The sequence below is a fragment of the Oryctolagus cuniculus genome, chromosome 11, assembly GCF_964237555.1.
Source record: "Oryctolagus cuniculus chromosome 11, mOryCun1.1, whole genome shotgun sequence".
NCBI lineage: Eukaryota > Metazoa > Chordata > Mammalia > Lagomorpha > Leporidae > Oryctolagus > Oryctolagus cuniculus.
Genome location: NC_091442.1, coordinates 81798232 through 81824978, shown reverse-complemented (window position 1 = coordinate 81824978; position 26747 = coordinate 81798232). Strand labels below are relative to the sequence as shown.

The following is a 26747-nucleotide window of genomic DNA, read 5'->3' as shown; positions in this document are numbered from 1 at the left end:
AAGAACGTATTTCAACAATAACTGTGACCTTATACTGTAGAATTTTTTGAAAGTGACAGAAGAAACTTCAGTACTGTAATAATTTATTCCCAAGAGGTAAAGAACTTGTGTGATATAGCACAGACACACTGGACAGATTCACTTAGGAGATAAGTAAATTTATAGGAATATATAGTTGGTTAATTTGCATATTTTATTCTTGGGAACATACTGTAGTAAATGTCTTAAAGAGAAAAAACAAACTAAGACATAAGTAGTGAAATAAAGTCTTTCAGAGAGAGTTTCACAATGAAATGTTATTACTCTTGTGCATGAGAATAACGTAGAAGACAATTCTTTAGAAACCCAAAACTTCAATAACGTGGGACTCCAAATAAAAAGTGGCGACATGATCTCATCACCTCCAATTTACTTGAGAGAATTGTGTTTATGTCTAGTAAAAGTGTGTTAGAAATGGCTTAGACCAAAGGAGCAATTTGATTGGTTAATGAGGAGTCCAAGAATGATAATTGAATTTGATGGAATTCATTAGTTAAGACATTGAAGCAGATACTTTACAACCTCAATTATGTACTCTAACATATGTAACAGTCACGATGTGATATATGTACTTCAGTGTGGAATTAGGCATATGTGAAAGAATGAGACACAGTATTGCACAAAGAAACACCAGTCTGAGACAAATTCTACTCTCTTCTGCTCCCAGTCAACGTTCTTGATAAAACATATCTGTACAGCAGGGCACAGAAGCACAGAGGCAGATGTCATGGCATATTCTTTTAGAATGCAAGGCTGCTCAAGATCATCTACAGATAATGAACCATGACAACTTTGCATTTGATGAAGTACAAAATGAAAATGGGAGAAAGCAAAAATCTTGTTCAAGTGGCCAGTACCCCACCAACTAAACCACCACTTTAAACACGTTGGTGTTGGTTTCAATTTCAGAATGTGACAAATACTAATTTTCATTTAATAAATTGAAAATCTATGAACTACACAGAATCTGTTCACTTTGTATTAATATCACACTAATAAGAGATTTGATGGGAATTGTGTTGTAGTAATTATCATGCATTTACTGTGACCCTGAGAATCTAACATATTAATAAATTCCTTAAAAATTTTTAAGAGATACGGTTCTTCAATCTTCTACAGAGTTTCCCCCCCTACATATCACAAGAATGGAGAGAGGTAGTTGATCATAACAAACCCTGTCAGATATTTGTGTGTGTGTGTGTGTGTTTTTTTTCTCCAAAATACCTTAATCACAGTTCCAGTACAGCTTCCAGGAATGAAGCAATAGGCAAATGCACAGTCTTCCGACCTGCGTCGAGGCGTTTCTTGTTCAAGCTCTAGCTAGTTCTTGTTGTCCCTTGAGAGAGAAAAGAATAATAGAAAAAAGTCCATGAAAATACTGCCCTGCAACTGTGCACACGCCTTCACTATTGACTGGGCATAGACTTCTGTTTATGCAACCCATTCATTATTCACATGCTGCTCCAGCTTCCTCAATTCCAAGTTGCACTGGGTGCTCCAGGCTAAGAACCAATAGGTATGAATCATGCTGACATTAAAAAAAAAAAAAAAAAAAAAAACAAAAACAAAAAACTAGAAGAATCAACATTTCAAATCAGCAACTTTTTCATATTTCTTCCGACATCTTCTGTGAACAGCATTGGGCTATAGCCCGAGGAGAGAGAGCACATGAGACCAGGGAAGGCACCAAGGGCAATCACCAGCAGCAGGGAATTGTCTCTAAGCAATTCACACTTTGTTTTGCTAGCAAGACTCCAGGTTAGGATACTGGAGTGCAATCTTTCACTGGCAATGTCCCCCCGACCTTTTTTAGAATTATTGAAGAGCTAACTGAGTCCATTTTGATTTGTGAATCTCTTTGCAAGCAACAGCAGCTACAGCGGCACTAATGAAAAGGAAACACATTGCTATTTACCTATGAAGGACATTGAAATACTGCACATACAGAAGCATCTGGGCTGTAGGGAAGCTCTATCAAATATTTTAGTAGTTTTCCTCTTTCCTTGCTTTCTTAATTCTTCCCCTTTCTTTTTCTTACATTTTCCCTGTCTTCTCCCTTTCCCTTTCTTTCTTTCTGTTCCTTTAATATATCTATATTGCATTCATTAATTTTTTGATACCCTTAAAATAATTTTACCTTCTATTTCTACACAACAGTCTACTATCTTACATTTGTGAATTTAAAGTTGTGTTTTAAAATATTAAATCTTAAAAATCATAGCCAACAAAGTGGCATAATTCTTTCACAGGTGTAAAAACACAGGGAGAAAGTATTAAGTGATTAGCTGAATTCTGTAGTATCAATCAAAAGTGGGAACATTACAAAGCAGAAAATTTATCAAAACATCACATAAGTGATGATAAATACATTCAATTTATTATTTGTCAATTAAAATAAATATTTTTTAATTATCAAGTCTTTTCTGATTTCAGTGACTGATACTAATCAGATCATTCTCCCCAATTTGCAGTTTGGTTTTAATTCTCTGGAGGAAACTAACATGGCAACACTCTGGTGTTTGAGAATTCAAGTTTTTCTACTGGAGGATAAAGTAATACACAATCCACTGCATAGAACTGTATAATTCCTCTGCATTTATTATGTAGTCCTATCTCCCAACTAAAGGACCAGAACTGTTCTGATATAAACCCGTACTTGCTGGATCTGGGAGAACTTTAAGCGTTGATTTAAGAGATGAGATGCCATATGACAGAGTTTTGTCCTCTGAGTGGTTCTGAGCTACAATTAGTGTAGCTGAGATAGACAAGAGACAGTTGACTGTTTCTAAGCATTTATTTGTTATCTCTGATCCATTCAATAAACATTAGCTGAATGTTTATTTTGGATAATTTTTAAAGTAATTTATTGTTAAGAGTGATATACTTCTTTAGTTAATTTTTTAAGCCAAGTCTTGGGGGGTACAAAAGAGAAAAGAGAAATTCCTGCCTCTAAAATAGCTGGGGATATAAATATGGAAGTATAATAAAATATTAGCATTGAATGATAGGTGTCACAGTGGAGATTTAGGAAATAGTAGGCATTGAAACAATTTCTTCTCATCCTCATGGGGACTTTTCATTCTCACTCATGAAGAAGGAGTTCACATAACTGATACTGTGTGTCTATGTGCACTTAAGGAAGTGTGTCCTCCAGAATATTGAACATGAGGTGGTCAGACAATAATGACTTGAGCTACAGCTAACTGGGAAATTCTATTTAATGGTTTTTACAACTGTAGCTTTTCATCACTGAATCCTTTTCCCTCAATAATTGCAAGTATAAAGTGGCTTTTCCCAACAGGAAGCACTGAACACCTATACTCCACGAGTAACCACAGGTCCCAGAGTGCATCATTCCTTGGACCACCAGGATCAGATTCTACACGTTACAGATATATGAATTAGCAACACACATTCATTCTGGAAGCCAAATAGGAAGAATGAAAAACCATCTGTCATTGGGACTCTCAGCCTACAAGCAAGCATTAGACTTGCAGCAGAGTGTGGGGCAGAACAGTGTGGAACATCGCTTTCCAAACAGATTGAACTGGCACGATGTGTTTGGTCACACGGCTTGAAGAATATTACCAGCTCCCACCGGAACCTTCTTTCCCATGTATTGCATGAAACTCTGTGTTGTAAACTCAAGATATTATGGACAAAAATACATTCTTTAATTCTTTCAGAAACAGTGTTCTAAATGCCCAGTCTGTGCCAGGCAGGGTAAAGGCACAGGAGAAAAATAGCAATCTACATCCCCAGCACCCCACACCTCAGGAATATTAATAAACTGTCTACAAGGAGTGAGATGTTCCTTAACATATCAATTACTTTCTCCTAATGAACAAATGTATTCTAAATTTTTTAGATTAGATACAAATTGCTTTAAAATACAAATAGTTTAAGTCATTGAGAGGAATGTGCTGGAGAAACAAGTTTTACCAACAAAAACTGCTAAATGTTATTTTTGATGCCCTTCATTTTGACCCATGTGTTCATTTTCTTCCACAGTGTAGTTCTTATGTGTTCTCTATTTTGTATTTATTTCTCACACACACAACCCTCATAAGTTGGTTTACTCCTCAAATGCCTGTAATTGCTGGGAATGAGCCAGTCGAATGCCCCCAGCTGGGAAGTAGGTCTGGGTCTCCCAGATGGGTGGAAGAGATCCAATTAGTTGAGCCATCAGCCGCTGCCTCCAAGGGTACACATTAGCAGGAAGCTAGAATTGGGAGAGCAGCCGAGACTAATCCAGGCACTATTGTGTTGGACATGGGCATCCCAAGCAGTGTGCTAGCCGCTTAGAAGCTTGCCCCATAGTGAAATTTTAGATTGCTGACTTGAATATCACACTTCTATTGAAGACTAACTACATATTAGTCTCTATAAGTTACACAGTTCAGTTAACCTTAGCCGAGAAAATCTAAATGATTAGTTGATGATTGTGAGGATGATAACTTTAAGCCTGGGGCATTTGACCTTATGTATAAGCAAATCACAGATGATATACCAGCAAATTCCCCCAGACATGAAAATTTAAAGAATAATTGCACTCTAATATTCTTTGTGTCAAACTGTCTATAGTATACTTGCAGAAGTAGAATTTGATTTGTGATGCATGAAAGCAAAAACTGGGGGAAAGTAGTAGAGCAAGGCTTTTCCATGTACCATTCTATGGCTTTCCCCTGTTAAATAAATCATTTAAATATTTCCAAATTGTATTGGAAACTTAAAATGTAAAATATTCTTTAAGAATTGTCTATTTCTTTATTTATGGGGGCTATAATTCAAGAATTTGCAAATTCCCTGAAATACTATTAAGTGACATGTGTTTACACCTTTGTGCCTTTTCACCAGATTCCCAAGAGGAGTCAAGGATTTCCCTCCTTGAAAAACTGTTCAGGAATAGAAATTGACTTGCCCAGGCCAGCGCCGCGGCTCACTAGGCTAATCCTCCACCTAGCGGCGCCGGCACACCGGGTTCTAGTCCCGGTCAGGGAACCAGATTCTGTCCCGGTTGCCCCTCTTCCAGGCCAGCTCTCTGCTGTGGCCAGGGAGTGCAGTGGAGGATGGCCCAGGTGCTTGGGCCCTGCACCCCATGGGAGACCAGGAAAAGCACCTGGCTCCTGGCTCCTGCCATCGGATCAACACGGTGCGCTGGCCGCAGCGCGCCAGCCGCGGTGGCCATTGGAGGGTGAACCAACGGCAAAGGAAGACCTTTCTCTCTGTCTCTCTCTCTCTCACTGTCCACTCTGCCTGTCAAAAAAAAAAAAAAAAAAGAAAAAAAGAAATTGACTTGCCCAGAGTCTCAAAGCTTATTAGGAGCAAAGCTGAAGCACCATTCCTATCCTTTCATTTTCAATCTACTGAGTGAAAAATGCCCCTTTTGTTATAGTCTACGTATTTTCTGTGCTATAATATATAGTGCACATCAAGTCAAGATAGCACTTCTGTTTACAAATACAAAGGTAAAACAATGTTAAAAAATATCAGGAAAAACAACTTTTTATTATTAAGATTAGCACTTCTTTGATTTTTTCAGCACAAAATGTTGGGAAAAATCCTTTACTATATTATTCAATGTGAAATTTTATGTAATTTCTCTTTATGAATTGCTCCGACCTTTTTTAAAATTTAATTCCTGAGACAATGCATCTACTTTCATTTTTTAAATTAAGACCTCAACAAAAGGAGTGCTGTGAATTTTAACACTCTCTTTTGTTCAACTGATTGCCTGCACTTTCCATATTCCTTTGTTAGTCAGAATATTGAATATATTATTTTTTTCTTTGTAAAATTTATTTTCAAATTTGACTTTAAATTACTCAAAAGAGGTCAAGCTTCCTAATAAGATAAAACTAGTTTGGAAAGAAATCTAATCTAGAGATTTGCTAAATCTTGGCATCATGAGAGAGGAATTTTTATACACATGCTCTGTTGGTAACTAATAACAGCAACATTAGCATGGGCTGACCACTGTTAGAATTTATGTCGATGGATTCGACAGGCCAGTAAAAAGTTGAGGGAGAATACATTTGAGAAAAGCACACAAGCACTGGAAGTGCTCTCTGTCCTCTCATTTAAAGTTTACACTGCAATGAATTGCTCCAAGGGCAGCAGACCTGCTGACACATGAGTGGGAAGGGCAAAGAGAAAGAGCACTAATGTGTAGGTGAGGCTAAACACCTTCCAAACCAGGGTAAGCCTTTGGTCTAGTGTTGAAGACCCTGGCATCCTATACCACAGTGCCTGGGTTCACTCTCTGGCTCTTGCTCTGGATTCCAGCTCTCTGCATCAGCAAACTCTCAGAGGCAGAGAGGATGGCTCAACTATCTTGGTTCCTGCTACACACACGGGGGACCTTGATTGAGTTCCAGCCTTTCGGCTTCCAGCTTCATTTTAGACATCTGGGGGGTGAACCAGCAAATAGGAGCTTTCTACTCTGTCTCTCAAGTTAAAAACATGTTTTTAATAATAAAAGAAACACTGAAAGACAAAACGCTGTACCCAGAACATTAACATGTTTTTAGGATTTCTTGTTTTTTTTTTTTTTTTGTTTCAAAAGTTGCCACATTAATGTTTTTCAGCAAAGCATAATTTATTAATCTTTATACCCTTGAATATATTTACACAATTAGTTTGAACTAAATTCATATTATATAGCTATTTTTATTTTACTATAAATTCAAGAATCAAAGAGTAGAACCGTATAAAATATTGAGCGATCTTTAAAAAACTGATCATTTAGAATCTGTCAGTTCTTATTTTGTATCAACTGAATATAAACCATTATCTTTGTTGTCATCAGTTCTTTTCTTACACACTTTGAGGTCAAATTCAGGTTCTAGAACCTCATAGCTATAATCTTGCATTTATTTGCCTTCAAAAATTAAGAGTATACTGTGAAACGTCCAATATTGTTATTGTAAGGATTCAATAAATTACCTAAATTAAAATGCATTGCATCCTGTAAGTCCCATTAGGTTGGCTAATATTCTAAGTTAATTATCAATTACATAATAATTATTTCAAAAATAAAGTCAACACAAAATCAAGTTAGAAAACAAAGCATTCTTAAATAATTACAGGATATAAAGCTATGGGATATTGGAGAACACATTATTATATTGTTATTTATTTTTTATGCACATGTCTTATATTCTTATTTTGCCTGTAAGACTGTTGAGGGCAAAAGCTGTCTTATTAATTCACTCCTTTGACTCTCCCTTCTTTCTTTCATATTAGCAAGTACTTATTGGAGACCTAGCTGTAGCGGGAGCTATTGTAAATCTGATGTTAAAGAGGCGAAGGAGACAAATCCATGCCTTTGTTTTGCTTCAGTTCTAATAAAATTCAATTAATACCATGTTGCTATATTCATTAAAATTGCCAATATTGGAATGGCGATGTCAAAAGTAAAGACAAGAAGAAAGTGCACATAGTATGTATTCTGGGAAGTACATTTAAGACGCAGAAAATTTATGCAAACTTTCACAAAACCATTAACAAATTTATGAAAAATGTACTAAGCAGGCAGAATATAAAATGTTGGTTGAGTAACTACGTATTATCACCAAGTAAATGAATTCAAGCCTTTTTTTCACACAAATAAATATTTAAAAAACCAGACTGGATGGTGCCGGTGCTGTGGCATAATAGCGGGTAAAGCTGCCGCCTGCAGTGCCAGCAACCTATATGGCGCGAGTTTGAGTCCTGGCTGCTCCGCTTCCGATCCAGCTCTCTGCTATGGCCTGGGAAAGCAGTAGAAGATGGCCCAAGTCCTTGGACCTCTGCACCCACATGGGAGACCCGGAAGAAGCTCCTGGCTCCTGGCTTCGGATCGGCACAGCTTCAGCCATTGCAGCCATTTGGGGAGTGAACCAGCGTAAGGAAGACACCCCACTGTCTCTCTGTCTCTCCTTCTCTCTGTGTAACTCTTTCAAATAAATAAATAAATCTTAAAAAAAAAAAAAATCCTCTTATTACCTGGTTAATGCTACTCTTAGGATCATTGGTTACTATTCTCACCCTGTCTTCTATACTACAGTGTCTAAGTGTTTACAGCAGGTGATAATGGAACAAACGAAGGCCTTCAGCAACCAGGCAGTCAACCAAATGCTGCTACAGGGATATACTCGGCTCCCCACCCAGGAGACAGTGGCCTGAGACATCGCCCCATGCCAGCGAAGAGTACATCATCGCCCTATATCAGCAGGAAGTAGCTCTAAAGACAGATTATCGTCCCTCTACTCCTCTTGGACTTTTGGGACTAATGTAATCCCATACAAACCCTGCTTTATAAAAAACAAAAGGTGGAAATGTTAGGAAACTGGCGCAGTTGTAGCCAGGTGGCCTCAAGGCCGAGCTACCTGAGCCAGGCTCCACCCCCATCCTAATGGGATTCGCTGCTCCTGCTTCCCTGCCCGCCCTCAGGCAACGTTTTAAAAGGGCCTGTTCCTGCACACCAGCTCTCTCAGTCCTTCTCTCCTGCGCTCTCTTGGCGTCTCTTGGCTTCTCTCCTCTCTCTTCTCCCTCCTCTGTCTCTCTCTCACAGTCTCCTTCTCTCTTTTTCCTTCCCCGTCCCTTCACTCTGGTCTGTAGGGTGTTCCCAATAAACCCTTTCCCAAAAAAAAAAAAAAAAAAACCAAAAAAAAACTGCCTAGGGTTATCAATAAATATTTTTATAATTTACAAGGGAGCTGTACATTTTAATGTGAAAAAAGCATACAGATGAAAAGAGTAAATGAAACAAAAAGCAATAATTTTAAAGGTTTCTTTAAATGGTTCATTTTAATCAAAATACTTTCATGCCCTACAGTTTTACATCATACTGTCAGTATCAGAAAAACCCAGAAGTGAGGAAATCCAGATATTGCAATTAAAATGCAATAGAATATGAAAACTTCTGCAATTTAGTGCAGCAAAGAATGGAGGCTCCTCAGAATCCCAAAAATGGAACTACAGCATGATACGGGAATCCTATTACTGGACATAAACCCAAGTGGAACAAAATTACTCTGCTGAAGAGATACCCGCATGCCCATGTTTATAACAGCATATTCATAATGGCTAAGAAATGGAAACAACTTATGTGTCCATAAATTGATGAATAAAGAAAACATGGTAAGTATATACAATAGAAAATAATTTAGCTATAAAAAGATGAAATTGTGTCATTTTCAATAATTGGCATGAAACTGGGGATCCCTATGCTAAGTAAGATAAGCCAGGCAGAGAAAGACAAGTGCCACATGATATCACTCACATGTGGAAGCTAAAAAGGTTGCTCTCATAGAAGCTAAGAGTATAATTGTGGATACCAGAGGAATGGATTTAACAAGTTTTTTCACCAAGATAACCTTGGCTTTCACTGCCATTTTGCATGAACTTAATGTCATACACTCATGTTGTTAAAGGCTGCTGGTGGTGGATCATTTATCAAGTCCTTATTATTTTGTGAGGAAGATAATACCTCATTCTCATCTTACAGATGAGGAATTTTGGGAATAAAATGATTATATGATTTTTTCAGGCTACATTGGTAGTGAGAAATTGACCTGAGATCTGAACCCTGCCTATCAGACCCTTGATTTTAGACATATATTTGCTATATGTGCTAGTATATGGTTGAAATACAGGTGCATCTAGCTAAAGTGACATGGTTTTGTACAGAGTTAAAATTGTGTAAAATGAGTACCCTGAAGATTTATTTTAATTTAGACTGTATCTTTGTATTTTGTTTTCAAACTCAAAATATTTGAAATTAAAATCAAAATTTCCAACTTTGTTTCCTTTCTTTCTCGTTTGGTCATGTGTTCCTTCATTTATTCATTTATATACAATGTATTGGAGGTTTCAAAGGGTTAACTACACAGAAACAAATGACAGTTTTTTTAAAAAATATTTTATTTGAAAGGAAAAGGTACAAAAAGAGAGGGAGAGTCAGAGAGAGAGAAGAGAGAGATTCTTTCATCTATTGGTTCACTCCCCACATGACAGCAACAGCCAGGGCTAGGCCAACTGAAACCAGGAGCCAGGAGCTTCATCCAGGTCCCCTTTGTAGATACAGGGGCCCAAGCACTTGGACTATCTTCTACTGCTTTCCCAAGCGCATTAGCAGGGAGCTGGATCAGAAGTGCAGCAATTGAATCAGTGCCCATACAGGATGCCAGCATTGTAGGTGGCTGCTTAACCTATTATGCCACAGTGCCAGCCCCAAATAAGTCATTTTAGTCATGACCACCATATGGAGCCATTTTGGCTTCCTTTCTTCTTCCCACAATCTAACACAATTCTACCTGTTTTTTTCTTGTCTCTACTAACAAGTTGCTTTTTTTTGTCCTCTGTTTCCTTGATTAATACACTGCAAGCACTGACTTGGGCCTTTATCACTTTATTCCCAGATATTGCAATCAACTCTGCAATAACCTGCTACCTCAAATCCATTCTACATATCAGACTAACTTCCCTAAATCACTTGGGGATACCACCATCCCAAGAATTAGGAGAGAAGGTGGCAGAAAGAGCAACAGACATGAAATCTAGGATATATCCCTTAAAAATTTTCTGAGTGCAGTCTTGAAACCCTGCCCAGGCATTTTCTGTAATGCAGTCAGTTTTGAACCTCATTACATCACCAGGATTACTGAGCACCTTTCTACTCTTTGCTTCCAAATCTTGTTTCCGGTTCAGGGAGTTGCACCTTTGTTTTTTTGAGTTCCGTTTTTCACTTCATTTTCACTTCCTGCTCTCTTTTCCTCTGTCGTCTCTGTGTTTGGTTCCTTCAAGGTCTTACCCTCAGTACTCTTCTATTCCTATAATCTTTCATGTACTGCCAGGTCTTCAAAGACTTCTGGTCTGCAGACTATTCTCACACTCTGCCTTATGCGCTGTCCTCTCTACTGTACCACAGACCCACATTTCCAGCTGACGGTGCTAACTCCAGAGATAACTTGCTGGGGTATTGAACCCACAGACCTCAGATGAAATGAGGCTCACTTGCCCCACCGTTCTTTCTTATCTTGTGTTCCTGGGCTCAGTATCTGATAAGAAAACTTGAATTCATCTTGGACTCCCTCGAATTTCCACTCTCAAATCTGATTAAGTGTCACATGGCATTGATTCTAAGCCCAGAAATGGCCCTGGGATCATTTCCCTTCCAGCACCCACTGATTAATTCAGGTCCTTATGTTATTGCCCATGTGTGCTTTAGCTTCCTAACTGATGTCTTGCCTTTAATATCCTGCCACTTCAATGCAAGCTCCACATAGCTCTGCCCTCTAGCCTTGCTGTGTCTATACCACTGGAGCACTTTATATCGCTATTAAAGGACTCATTTTATCCTTTCAACTACTGCAGTTGATTGTATCCACGTCTGCCTTTGCCACCAGATTATTGATTCCTCAAGGGCACAAATGATATCTTACCCTTTTTCATATCCTCCGTAGTGTCACCTTGCCCACACTGTGCACTTAATAAACACTTGTTAAATTGAGTGCTAGATGTACGAGTAAAAACAATTCAGAAAGCATGTCACTGGGGGGCTAGGGTGAGACACCATTCTCTAGTGTGACACAGGAAAATAAAACGGAATTGTTATCTTTAATATGCATGCTCAAATATTAACTAACATTCTACTTTTTATCCTTTGTATTTATTTTTGAACAATAAATTGTTAATAACATCTTGGGAAAGTTAGAGAGTTTAGTAGCAAGTATTGACTTTATATCAAGTTCAGAAATCAGTGATGATTTTACTTAAATTTGAAATTTGCTTCCACTGTATCTTCCAAGGAAAATATTTTATGAATATTAATTATATAATAAATATGCATTATAATTAATATATAATTTTATTATGTTGTGAGAAGAACACAGAAAAAATAAATAATGTCTTCAATATCATATCAAAAAGTTATAAGGGCAGCTTTATTAACAGGCCTTTTTTGGGTTTTTTTGAGGATTAATGTTTTAAAAGCAGAGTATAAAATGGGGAGGGAGGAAGGAAGAAAGGAGAGAGAGAGAGAGAGAGAGAGAGAGAAAGCATGTTGCTAATGTTTGTATCTGCTGGTTTATTCCTGGATGTGCCAGGCTAAAGCCAGGGCTAGAAACTTCATCAGGTCTTTCATGTGAGTGGGGGTGGGGGCCAAGTACCTGGGCCTCAACTGCTGACTTCCCAGGCACATTAGCAGGAAGCTGGATTGGAAGTAGAGTAGCTGGGCTTTTGATATGTGATGTGGGTGTCTTAGCTGCCCCACAAACCAGGCCCCTGCATGCCTATGTTTTTGAGTCACACTTGTGAGTTCAATATAAGGCTCTGTAAATAATACACAGGTGACTTACCTTATCAGTAAGTTTTTATTGTGACTCATCTGACATAAATGATATGGAATACAGAACTGTGAGACACACAGCTTGTGAAATGATTGCTAGGTGAAATATTTGGTAAATTGATGAAGTAGAAAGATTGTGGGACTTTACCATTAGGCAGATTTGGAATTGCAACTTTACCAGGTATTAACTCAGAATTCTTGAGAAAATTGTTTCAACTGCTGAGTTTTCTCACCTTCGACATGTTGATACAGATACCAGTCTTAGAGTTACCAGGATAAAATCAGAGGAAGTATGACCAAGGGAACATTCTAAGTTCTCAGCAAATGGTCCCTTTCCATTACCCTCTTTACCAACAGAACAGAAACAGACATAGCTTAAAAAATGTGAACTTTGAGTTAATAGTGGGTGCATTACATTCTAGAGCATTGGTTGATGGACTACTAGGCTCCAGGCAGCATGGTAGCTATGAAGAAAGACTATGACATGACAGTTATGGAGTGATCTTCACTCAAGCATCAGCTTGGACTCACCAACTATGTGAATATGGGCAAGGGGCTGAGTGCCAGTAAGCCTCCCACATCTCACCTGTAAAAATCTTTGGAAAGCTACTTCCTATAAAGAATAGCTGAAATGATATTTGCCAGGGAATCATTTTAAAAATGTTAAACTATTTGCAATCTACACAACTAGTAAAGGATTAATATTCAGAACCTATAAAGAGCTCAAGAAACTCAACAACAACAAAACAAGCAATCCCATTAAGAAGTAGGCAAAGGATTTCAACAGGCATTTTTCAAGAGAGGAAATTGAAATGGCCAACAGACACTTGAAAGAATGCCAGGATCACTAGTCAACAGGGAAATGCAAATCACAACTACAATGTGGTTTTACCTCACCATAGTTAGAATAGCTCTCATACAGAAATCAACAAACCACAAATGCTGGCAAGGATGTGGGGAAAAAGGTACCCTAAACCACTGTTGGTGTGAATGTAAACTGGTTCAGCCACTGTGCAAGACAGTATGCAGATACCTCAGAAGACTGAATATAGACCTACCATATAACCCAGCAATCACACTCTTGGGAATTTACCCAAACCAAAGAAAATCAGGATATGAAAGAGTTATCTGTACTCCCATATTCATTGCAGTTCAATTCATAATAGCTAAGATAGGGAATCAACCCAGATGTCTATCAACTGATGACTGGATAAAGAAAATATGATATTATGTACACTATGGAGTATTACTCAGTAGTTAAAAAAAATGAAATGCTTTCTTTTGCAACAAATGGCTGCAATTGGAATGCATTATACTTAGTGAAATAAGCCAGTCCCCAAAAGACAGATATGTTTTCCCTGAGCTGACCTGGGGTAACTGATAGAGTACCTACAATGTAATGTATTGTAGTGAAATGGACATTTTGAGATTTAATGATTGTTTACAGCTCTTGTCTCTACTGTTGAGGAAAAGTGGTTTTTTTTTTTTTTCATACTATTTGTTGAACTCCTTACTTAGTATAGGGCTAACCTTATAAGTATTAAGTAATTGAAAATGGATCTTTGTAAAAATTAAGAGTGGGAATAGGAGAGGGGGGAGGAGGAAGGGGTGGAGAGTGGGCAGGAGGAAGGGTAGGGTGGGAAGTGTCACTATGTTCCTAAATCTGTACATATGAAATACATGAAAATTCTATGCCTTAAATAAAATTTTAAAAATAATAAAAAATAAAGTTAAATATTATCATACTAGATATAATTTTGAGAATGAAACATGTCTTTGATTTGGATTTAAATATCTTGGATTTGAATATCAATAAGCCAGCCAAACACAAATATCTACTGGGAAGCTAGAAATAGAGTATTGAAGATTATATACTGCAGGAGAACAGGAATCTTTGTCATTTGCTGTTTATCTCTATGTGTTCTTGTTGTTATACATATAATGAAAAACAAAAAAAATGACATCTCTTAAAGGCTAAAACATCCCACCATTATTAATTCCCATTTTCTAAGAAGCCAGGCAAAAAATATTGTTTTTCAATATAGTGTTGAACCCACAAGTATAAAGAGATGAAAGTGAATAGTAACATTTTGAATTATTTAAAATAATGAATGATATTTTAAAGCTTAGACATAAAGATTAAAAATTATTTCTCATTGTCACACTGGGTCTCTTTCATTTAGTGTGCATGAAATATCTAATCTTTCAGCCTATTAGAATTTATATTATTAGTACATATAATATCTTATTACTCAAATCAGTACTCTAAATTGAAAAGAACTGTACTTTTCTAAAATTCATTTGAGTACGACTACTTTGTTATTTATAAAGCTTAAAAGATCTATTTTTTTTCTTTTTCTTTTTCTTTTCTTTCTTTTTTTTTTTATCCCTAAGAAAAGAGGAAAACTCTTAAGCTCTTCAGTTCAGATGAATTGTTTTGGTCTTATAGATCATCTTTTTCAAAAACCAAGGCTGCTGTGAGAGAGGGGAAATTAACATCACAATGATTATTTGTATTTTTTTCCTTAACATTTTCCCCTTTATTGTCTCTATGGCTACAGTTTCATAACATCACCTTTAGAGCACACATCCCAAGAGTTCTTATGCCATATACTGCGCACTCACCAATACAATTTAAACTGCTCAATATGGATTCAATGTGTGTAGTCATTCCATCTTTAGTTTACTAGGCTTTAGAATCTTCCAAAATCCTAAACAGTTTGTATCACCCCTCCCTTAGTAGTGCATTAACCCTAAATCTAAGAGGAAAATAATAGCAGATTAACAATTTACTCAGTGCACTTTTAAAAAAATCTTTAAAAAATTCAGATACATGAATATGATTATAAATTTAAAGGGAAGCTTTAAATTCAACATAGAGTTGGGGCCGGCACTGAGGTGCAGTGGGTTAACGCCGGGCCTAAAGTGCCAGCGTCTCTAAAGTCCAGCTCTCTGCTATGGCCTGGGATAGCAGTAGAAGATGGCCCAAGTCCTAGGGGCCCATGCACCCACGTGGGAGACCTGGAGGAAACTCCTGGCTCCTGGCTTCGAATAGGCACAGCTCCGGCCATTGCAGCCAATTGGGCGGAGTGAAACATCGGATGGAAGACTTCTCTCTCTCTCTCTCTCTCTGCCTCTCCTTCTGTGTAACACTGACTTTAGAGTAAGTAAATAAATCTTTAAAAATTAATATAGAGTTTATTTTAATATATAACTGATTCAAGTCAAGAGATAACTAATGAAAAATTCAAATTATCTTTTATTACAGGATTTCTGAGAAAATAGTCAACTAATTATTCTTCTAATTTTTTACCCTTCTTACATACATTTATGAGCATTTACTATGTGCCAAGCTGGGATGAGATCTAAACTACAATTCAGGGGCCGGCACTGTGGCACAGGTTAATCCTCTGCCTGCGTTGCCAGCATCCCATATGGGCGCCGGTTCTAGTCCCGGTTGCCCCTCTTCCTGTCCAGCTCTCTGATATGGCCTGGGAAAGCAGTAGAAGATGGCACAACTCCTTGGGTCTCTGCAGCCACGTGGGAGACCAGGAAGAAGTGTCTTGCTCCTGGCTTCGGATCTGCGCAGCTCCGGCCATTGCAGCCCTCTGGGGAGTGAACCGATGTAAGGAAGACCTTTCTCTCTGACTCTCCCTCTCACTCTCTGTAACTCCACCTCTCCAATAAAAATAAATAAAATCTTTTAAAAAATAAACTATAATTCAAAAATTAGTTGATGACTGGAGGGAAGATCACTCCAGGAAGAATGTTCAGCATGTTCAATTCCCAAAGTATGAGAAAATGTGACCAGTACAGCTGGTCACAGAGAACACAGACAACAAAGGGTGCCAGGCAGGAATGGGGGACTCACATCCTAGAGACTTTGTTTCTTGACAAGGATGTGGGACTTTTTTCCTTACCTGTTAAAAATCAAAGGCTGGATGATATTCCACTGGGTGTATATATCACATTTTTAAAAATCCATTCATTTGTCAATGAACGTTAGTTAATTTCCACATTTTGGCAACAAATAGTGCTACAATGAACATGACAGGGCTAATATCTGAGATCTTGATTTCAATTATGCTGGATACATATTGGGAAATAATATTTCTGGGTCATAGTACAGTTGTATTTTCAATTTTTTGAGGAACCTCCAAATTGCTTTTTTATAGCAGCTGTACTAGTTTACATTCTTACCAAGAGCATGAGCATGTAAAGTTTCCAATTTCTGTATATTATTAATGGCTTATTTTTTGATAATAGCTATCCTAACCAGGATGACACTACCCCATTGAGGTGTGGTTTTTTTTTTTTTTTTTTTTTTTTTTTTTTTTTGACAGGCAGAGTGGACAGTGAGAGAGAGAGACAGAGAGAAAGGTCTTCGCACTGCGGCCAGCGCACCGCGCCTATCCAAAGGTAGGAGCCAGGTGCTTCTCCTGGTCTCCCATGGGGTGCAGAGCCCAAGCACTTGGGCCATCCTCCACTGCACTCCCTGGCCACAGCAGAGAGCTGGCCTGGAAGAGGGGCAACCGGGACAGAATCCGGCGCCCCGACCGGGACTAGAACCCGGTGTGCTGGCGCCGCAAGGCGGAGGATTAGCCTAGTGAGCCGCAGCGCTGGCCCCCATTGAGGTTCTGATTAGCATTTTGCAAAGATTAATGATGTTGAGCATCCTTCTATACATTGGCTAGCCAACTATATGTGTGGTTTGAAGACATGTCTGTTCCAGTCTTTAGCACATTTGAATGGGGTCTTTAGTTTTTTTCACTACCTATTTAAAGAAATTCTTCATATATATTTACCAGTGCACCCTTATTATAAATGATTTGAAAACATTTTTTCCTAAGAGTTTCTGTAGATTAACTTTCACTCTCTTACTTGTTTTGTTTGCTATTCAGTGGCTGTTTATTGAGATAGAGTCTCCTTTGCTTTTGTTACTTGTGTTTTGGGTTTAACATCCAGGAAATCGTCACAGTGACCAATGCCATGATGTTTCTTTTCCCCTATGTTTCTTCTAGGAATAAAGATAAATACATTTAAAAATGTAGCATATAATGCAACAGGATGTGATACAGCCTTAAAAGAGAGGAAATCTTGTAATATTTAACAGCATGAATGAAACTTGAGGACATTAAGTGAAATAAGTCAGATTCAGAAGGACAAATACTGCATGATTCTACTTATGTGCACAGGAGATATGTAAAACAGTCAGACAATATAATTCAATAATATAATGGTGGATTCCAAGGGTTGAGGGAAGGAGAGATGATGAGCTGTTTAGTTGATATGAAGTATCTATTTCTGTAGAATGAATTAGTTCTAGAGATCTGCTATATAAAATTGTTCCTACACCTAACAATACTATATCATACACTTTTATTCTTAAAATTGTATCTATGAACTATGTTGAATCTTTTCTCTTTGGATTAATATCACATTAACATAAGAATTGTGTTGTAGTAATTATCATGCATTTGCTGTGATCCTGAGAATCTAATGAATTAATAAACTCCTTTAAAAATTAGTTAAGAGGATAGATTGCACATTAAGTGTTCTTAACACTGTAAAATTAAAAAGAAAGTATTTAAAAATCTTTATGTGTGGTTGGAGGTTTTGCTTCAATCATAGCTGATTTTTGAAAACATCATTTTGGGCATGCTGCTGTAAATAGGTATTGGAAGAACAATGATTGAGAAGTTATTTAATTTTTTTTATTTCTGATCCCTAGTAGCCAAAGCCTTTTTCCCAAGAAGCCATATTATTAAAGTGAGTTTGAGTGAACAGCTTGCTTTTCGAATAATCTATAAAGATTACAACTGAGAACACACACAAGCCAATCTTCTCTCCCCCAATCCCTATAAGATACTTGTGCACACATTCATATATGCTCAACATATTTTTTCAGGTTCTTTGCAAAGTTTTACAAGTTGCTTGATATAGTTCATAAACTTTGAGATTTCTTTTCAGTAGTGATGTTTGCTATTCAGTGATAAGACTGTATATAGAAACACAAAGCTACATGTTCAATGGAGTAGATTAATATTAATTAAAATATCCCAAAAGGAATGATATTGAGTGATTGCTATATTTCAAAGACTTTATTTGTACTAAGTTATTAATCTATGTAACACTCATAAAAGATAGTTCTTATGTATGTTTGATCCAATAATATCCAATCTCATTGCAATAACTCTGTAATTTTAAAAATATGACCCAAATTTCTGCATAGACTATTCAAACCACCATTAAAAGCAAAACACAAAAAGGTGAAATGAACTATATAAAACAACAACAAAACTGTATTTTCATGATAAGGAAAACACACGGTGTTAAAAATTATAAGAACATTACAATTTTCACATTTGGTCTCTGATTGTTTCTGAATAGCAAATGAGGCAAAATAGTTTCACCATGCAGTTGCTAATGCACAGTCTCAGGAATTTAGTAAATGGTCACATTTACTTACTAAAACACAACTTATCAAGAAGAAAAGGAAAGAATGCAGCGCTCAACAGTTCTCCAGTTCATTTACACAACTTACATCTTCTGGAAGGCTGACCATTGTATCTGGAGCTGAAAGCTCTTGTACCTGAACAGTTCTCAAACTACCTCTGATAAGAATCCTTCCTTAGTATGCCCTGGAGCACCTACTGCTACCTTCTCCTATGTTGATGCCAGCAGGAAAGCTTGCAAAACAGGGAAAGATCAAACTTGCATAGGAAACATGGTTACAAAGTTATTGATTTCCTCATTGTGTTGTCCAATGTGAAGTAATGTTATAACTAGTACTGAAACACTATTTTACACTTCATGTTCTGTGTGGGTGCAAACTGATAAAATCTTTACTTAATATATACTAAATCGATCTTCTGTATATAAAGATAATTGAAAATGAATCTTGATGTGAATGGAATGGGAGAGGGAGCAGGAGATGGGAGGGTTGCGGGTGGGAGGGAAGTTATGGTGGGGGGGAAGCCATTGTAATCCATAAGCTGTACTTTGGAAATTTATATTTACTAAATGAAAGTTAAAAAAAAAAAAGCTAATGAGTTCCTCTCTCCAGCAAGACAAAGAAGACATAAACAATATACATGAAGACATAAACAATATACATAAAAACACAAAAGAAGCTGATGGGATCAACATGAACTTGCTTATAAAAGTCTTGGATTGCTAGAATTTAGGAGGGTAAGAAATGTGGAAATCATAAAGTTGCACATTCCAGATAACAAAAATGTTGATATTCCATTAAATGAGCATTTTTAGTACACAGATAAACCATTTCAGCTAAGAATGAAGCTACAAATATCCCTGAAGAAACCTTTAGATAATTAATGGATGACAAATATGTATTGGGCTAAGGAATTAAGTGGTGGTTTTATCTTGCTCTCTGCCCTATATCACCTATAACTTTATGCTAACATGAGATGGAGACCATGAACTGACTGAAATCCTTGTCGCTCAAATATACACTAGTACTTTCAGTTCTACATGGCAGAACATGGCCAGTCCTTCTTCGAAGGTTTTAGGTATCCTACTTCTCTCTCATTTGAAAATTTTCAAGTATCCTCCTTCCAGTTCCCAGAAGCCACCTTCAGTTTCATTGCTCTAAGGGAGGGTGATGTCCCCAGAGCCTGCAGTTATGGCCTCTTTTTGGGCACTCACAGGCCTGCTGTGAACCAGCTCCTGTCTTGAGTAGATGGTGAGGTGCAGAGGCAGGCAGCCAGTTCATGCATCTGCCTCTGACACGGAGCTCACCAAAAGGCTTCAATGGCTGCCAAGCCAACTGACTTTTTTTTTTTTTAAGATCAAGTAACTAAGTGAGAAAGATTGAGTCAAAAAGGTGTTTCTATTTTCCAAATGTTAAATATATTTATCAGTTCCCTTTAGAAATGATAACTGGTATTACAGGTCACTATAGTGCCAGATTGCCATATATCTTTGTAAAGTACTAGAAACTATGGCAGAAAGTGTTCTGAAATCCATGCCATTACTTAAAATGCTTGTTGAGAGAAAAATCTGTAAAGGCCAAGTATTACCCCCCCCCGACAAAAAAACTATCTAAAAATATGTATTCAGAATCACTATACGAAACAGTTAAGCTTTCCTCTTTCTTTCTCATTTTATTTTCTCCAGTGAGAAAACCTTCAGAAATACATAGGAGTCTTAAAGCTACCATTTTAACTTGATTTCCTTACTAACATACTATCAGAGTGCAAAATTTAAAATTAAGGTTTAAAATATGTAAATTACGCTAATTTGAATTCATGTGAAATTTTTTAATCATTTATTTTGGGATGGATGAAGTGGAGCGGGGAGAGACAGAGAAAGACAAGAGAGAGATCAATCCAATCTGTTGGTTTACTTCCCAAATGTCTGTAATGGGTCCCCACTAGGGCCAAAACGGGTCTGGGAACTCGATCTGGTTGTGCCATGTGAGTGGCAGGAAACTGCTGCCTTCTGGAGTCTGAACTGCAAGTTGGAGTAAGAAGCAGGGTCAGGACTCAAATCCAGTTACTTTGATTTAAGACACAGGAATCTTAATTGGTCTCTGACCTGCCGGGCCAAATGCCAGCTCCTATATGAAATTTTTCAACAGTTCTGAAATGCAGTTCTTGCTAACACTGGCTTTGCATTATGTTTGAAAATCACCAGCTGTCTTTCTTGCACCCTATAGCTGAAACTTCTAGAATGAGATTCTCAGACTGGCTTCCTGTGGTCTCTCTGATCACATCTTAGCACTCAAATGCACATACTTATAGCCCCAAAGGACATGAAGCCTTTTTCCAGCTGTTATCTCACTTTTCCACTGAGTTCCTCCCCAGCTGATAGAGTTGGCACTGAAACTATGTTTTTATTAGTTTGAAACAAGATAGAGTTCAGCAGCATTGAGTGGTCACCCATATTCTTAACAAGCCCTGGTGCCTGCCATTCTGCAACATGAACTAGATCCTGTATTAAATGTCTGATTGTTTCTTTTTAGAAACAATATATGCTATAATGAGGCACCAGAGCACTGCATCTATTAACTTATCCCTTTTGTGTTCACATTGAAAAATCTGAAAAGTTTTTCACATTTGCACCAATGATGCAAAAAAGACATTTAACATAGTGCATTTTCCTTTGTTTACAGTTGTAATAAGACTCAACAACTGTAAATATTAATGCATACTATTTTGATGTTTGCTATTATTGTGTACCTGAACATAAAACTGGTAAGGAGTCAGTAATTATTATCTGGACAGAAAAAAAAAAAAAAACAGCAAGAAAGTGGTAGAGCGGACTCCGCTCTGTTTGGATTTGTGAAATGAATTAAAAAGATACATTTGAAGTACTTATTGATTCTGAGGATTCTAACTGACAGCTCTTGTGTGCAAGATCTTTGTTGTTATTTGGAACTACTTGTGCCTCAGAAGCATAATTCATTTATTAAACAGTATTTGTGGCAGAGAGATAAACATTTATCTCCAGCTCTAAATGTCTTCAGAAAGGAAAGATGAAAAGTACAAATCAAAAGTGGCTTTTCTTTTCTGTGAAAAAAAAAAAAAAAACAGTTGTAGGAGGCTCTGATCTCAAATGAAGCTTTATAAGAGTTAAGTGTATAAGAGAAGAAATCGAGGGAAATGAAGTTTCGAAGTTGTTCCTAATGTCGTTTGAACATTATCTGAATGCTTGAGTAAAGTTTGGGTAAATTCATTAGAATATCTAAAATGACTTCTTGCACAATTTGGTGTAATGATACTGATTTTTCCACATTTTGTAGGGTTTCTGTGTTTGTTTATTTAGTAGGTATTATTTGAAATTGCCTTATAAGATTATCCTAGAATTGTTGTTGTTATTATTAACATACACATGACTTCATCAAATCAAAGCAAACCTGGAATGCATTCAGGCCACTTAAGAGTATTTTGACTTCCAAAGAAATATGAAGAACATAGACATTTTCTTTAAAGAAATAGGATCCAATTCTGGTTCTACCAAGTTACTGGCTGTAGCTTCCTGGGATTCTTGCATCCCATATCAGAGTGGCACAGTTTGGGTCCTAGCCTCACTCCTGATTCCAGCTTTTTGCTAATGTATACCCTGGGAAGCAGCAGGTGATGATGGTTTAAGTATCTGGGTCCCTGTTGCCCATAGAGGAGAACTGGATGAGTTTCTGGCTCAGAGCTTCTGTCTGCTCCAGGCCTGGCTGTGATGGCTATCTGGAGAGTAAACTAGTGGATGGGAGTGTACTCTCTCTCTTTTTGTCTCTGTCTCCTTTCCTCCTACCCTCCCTCCCTCTCCCCTTCTCAAATAATTCTTAAAAGGTGCAGAATAAAGTTAATGTAATCAATTCCAAAGAGATTTTGTGTTAGTTGAGATAATATCTGTATTAAGCTTGAATATAGCAAGAGCTCTAGGCTATCTAGAAAGCATTTCCATTTAAATAGAAAAAGAGTATCTCCCTTCATAAATACTCCTTAGATATTCTCACTAGTCAAGGAATCTAAACATAGTCTCCAGTAAGTGGAAAGGTTGCCAAATGTCCTTGGCAGTCATTAATTTTGATAATAAACACTTTTTACCCAGTTTGATGGATATTTTAAGTTTAAAATTATCATATTGTATTTAAATCTGTTAAATTTAAATACAATACTGATGCTGTCCCTTGTGTCTGTCCTTTGGTGAGTCTCAGTAATTAGCAAAGCCTTAGCAAAAAAAAATGTTTTCCAATAAATTACAAAATGAAAAATCAAATGAAAAGCGACGGCTAACATTCTTTCAGGAACAGAGATCTTCCTCTGCTGGTTCATTCTCCAAATGCCTACCACAACTACTGCTGGGCTACAGAGAAGCCAGGAGCAGGAACTCCATCTGGATCTCCCACACCGAATGTCAGGAATTCAAGCACATGAGCTGTAACCTGCTGCCTCCCTGGGTATACATCAGCAGGAAACTGGATTGGAAGCCCAGGAGCCAGTAGCTGAGCCAGGTGCTCTGATATGGAATGTGGGCATCCCACAGCATCGTAAGCTGCTCAGCCAAATGCCCACCCTGGAGTTTTGTTACAGCAGCACTAAGTGCTTAAGACACTAAAAATGTTTAAGACAAATAAGGACTTCCTTCTCCCTGAGGCCCAGCTGGTGTTATGCTACGGAATCTGAACAGTTGACCAAGTAACAATTTCCTTATCTTCTGGATGCTGATCCTGTAGATTAACCAGACTCCATCTTAATGCAGGAGGCTGTACAGCAGCTTAACAAAACTGAACAGAACTCCTTAATGCTATGAAACTCTCGGAAAACTGTGTTTTTCCCTTTTAAGGATTTCAACATATCCCAGAAACCCTGTTGCACTGTCTTATCAAAATGATGCAGCATTAACAATATCAAGAAACACATTTATAGAAGAAATGATTAAAATGAAAATATGAAATTATAAAATTGAAAAGAAAATCTCAAAAAAATCCAGTGCATGCATTCACACAGCTTCCCCCTCTTTAATGTTCAGATATAGAGTTTTTAATTAGCTTCTTTGAAAACTGTTTTAATTGTAGCATAAAATTCCACCATCTCCTTCTTTTCACAAAGTATTCAAGATGATCCCCTGCCCCCAAAACAGAATTTAAATATCTGATTAACAATGTAATAAAGGGGAAATATAATGCAGAGAATATTGCATTTGTTTAAGTACATTTTAGTAAATGAGTCTTTAATATTTAGCCTTCATTATTCTGCACACAAAGATGAGTTACATATTTTATTTTTCCCTCCTGTGCTAACATTTAATATATCCCAAAGGAAAAAATACTTATTTAAAGTTATTTATAACAACAAACATGCAATTATTGAAAAAAAGTCCTCTAAGGCAATTATATCATGTACAACAAAATAATGAAACTTAAAGGAGTTCAATATTAAAGAGATATTCAGGGGTATACCCCTTCTCTGATGATCTATATATTCCATGTATGTTCCTACCATAATGAAATGTGAACCAGGTACCACATAAGAACATTACCTGCATTGAATTTGAGAAACTCATGTTCATTTGTATAACTTAGCTAATTATTATATCTTCAGATGACAAATTTATACCAAATAAAGAAATAAAAAGCAAAAAAAAAATTACAAAATGCATGATGCTCTTTCAAGTTGGAGAACATAAATAATGGAAGACAGTTTGAGTTAATTCTGAAGCTGTAATTTGCAGCTTATTTTCATGGTCAAGGTGACTCTGGATATAGTGAGTGAATTCTTACACAGAACTGTACCAAAGAGAAAACAACATGTGTCAACCCTGTGGGTGGAGGTGACATGCAATTTAAAATGTCTAATTATTACACATTTCACCTTAGCTAAACATCCTGAAAGATGACATGATTTAATTGCAGATTAATGCACTATTTCTCTAAGGCCACAAATGAAATAGAAGGAAGTACTTCGCTGATTGTCTTAGTCCAAGGATTCTAATAAGTGCTTTTGTTTGCCTTGTAAAACTAACTACTTCACCTGCATATCATTGACCTTAAAATACAGTTAACTAAAATACTTGTGGACAGAAAAATATCATAAGAGTTTTTTTTTTGTGTGTGTTTTGAATATTTAAAATCAACCCTGGCTAGTGGCCCACAACAACCCCGGGTGGCATTAATGAAAATCTGATCTCTCTCTGCTTGCTTTTCCTTCCCTCCCACATATTCCTTACTTTGCACTCCATGTCACACCTTCTTTTCTACTAGAGTTTTAATGAAAAAGTTCCAAAAATATTTTCTCCTGGCAACGTAATACTTGTTTGTGCTTAACCTCATGATGTGGTTTGCATTTAAAGTTTCTTTAAAATCTGTGCCTCACTGATGTCTAAATTCTTTCAGACATTGCTTCTGGTCAATTATCCCAGTTTGCGTGACCTTTTAAGACAACATCTGGACACTCTTTAAACAGGGCAAAACTTCAGGATTTGGTGATGGTGATACCATGCATGCAGTATGGTCAGTCTATCTAATGCTAGAGTAATACTTATTCTGTGCTGGAAAAGAAAATATGAACCAGCTCCATTTAAGAATCCCTTAGGAACTATATTGAATACATGTAATATGGGCAAACATGGCACATGAGCAATGCATGCGTCTTCTACAGAGGGAATGTTCATTTTGTTGAGGGGGTGGGACCCTTAGGCTGGATATACACAAATTCGTTTCCTCTCTTCTCTGTATCATTTGATCCTATACTCAAACTTTAATATTATTTTAAAAACTTGTTCCAGACACACAATGGTCTAAACAGACACCTTGTTTTTTTATACTCATGTAATCATGTAACTCCCATTATTAATCTTCACTGTGCCCTCACTATATGGTTAATGGCTGAGAGTACATTCATGAAAAAAAAAAGTCTATTCTGCATCCAGGGGTCTTGTTGGATAATAAATACATTTATTGAATTGCAATTATTAAGTGTCACACACTAAAGGTAAAAAAAAAAATTCAAGCTGCCACTTTTGATTCCAAGATCCCATATTGAAATGTCTTGTTTGATTCTGGGCTACTCTGTTCCTAATCCAGCTTCCTGCCAATGTGCATCTTGGGATGCAGAGAATGATGGCTCAAATACTCCACCACTGGGAGCTGCAGATAGAGTACCTAGATCCTGTCACTCCTGTCCAGCCAGGCACAGCCTGGACTGTTGCAAGCATTTGGGGAGTGAACAAACAAATCGAAGATCTCGATCTCTCCCTCCCTCCCTCCTTCCCTCCCCTCCTCTCTCTCTTTCTGCTTTCCTAATAAATAATAATATATCTAAAATTTAAAAATCCCAACCTTGTTGGGTTTTGTCATTTAAGATTGATTTTCCTTTCTCTAATCCAATTCTACTTTGTTTTGTTTATAATAGTCTACTTAAGAAAAATCATACTTAATCAAACCAAACCTTTGGTACGTAGAATATGACTCAAGAAATCTATGTAGTCCCTCCCTACTTAGGAATACCACAAATATTAGTCTCATTTCATCAAAGAGCAAGAGTTGAGTTACCTTTTATAGCAATAGTCATATAGAGACCAAAGTTTACACAGTGTTTATTAACTCATTGATTCATTTTTGCCCTGTAAACAAAAGAACATAAAAGAAGGTAGGAGGGAATGATTTTACCAGCCTAAAACCTGACAAAACTGTAGTCTAGGAACATTCCAGAGTTACCGATAAATTAATAGTGACAACAGCACTTTTCAGTATAGCTTCTATACAGTGTTGATCTACATGCGCAATGATGAGTCATTACATCCTGACAATCCATGCCAAATCTGAAACAAATTGGAGCTATAATTTATAGTACAATAGAACTTGAGACAGAGGCACACACAGTCCAGGCTCTTTACACATTGTATAAATAATAGC

General features: G+C 37.1%; 1 protein-coding gene across 9 annotated transcripts in view; it reads right to left on the bottom strand.

Moving 5' to 3' along the window:
* Positions 1-26747, bottom strand: part of SYT1 (synaptotagmin 1) — a 675493-nt gene that overhangs the window by 476798 nt on the left and 171948 nt on the right. For all 9 annotated transcript variants that reach the window (XM_051846474.2, XM_051846480.2, XM_051846475.2 and 6 more), the window contains one exon: positions 1264-1375. The gene's annotated coding sequence lies outside the window, so the exon portion shown is untranslated. The remainder of the gene's footprint in view (positions 1-1263; positions 1376-26747) is intronic.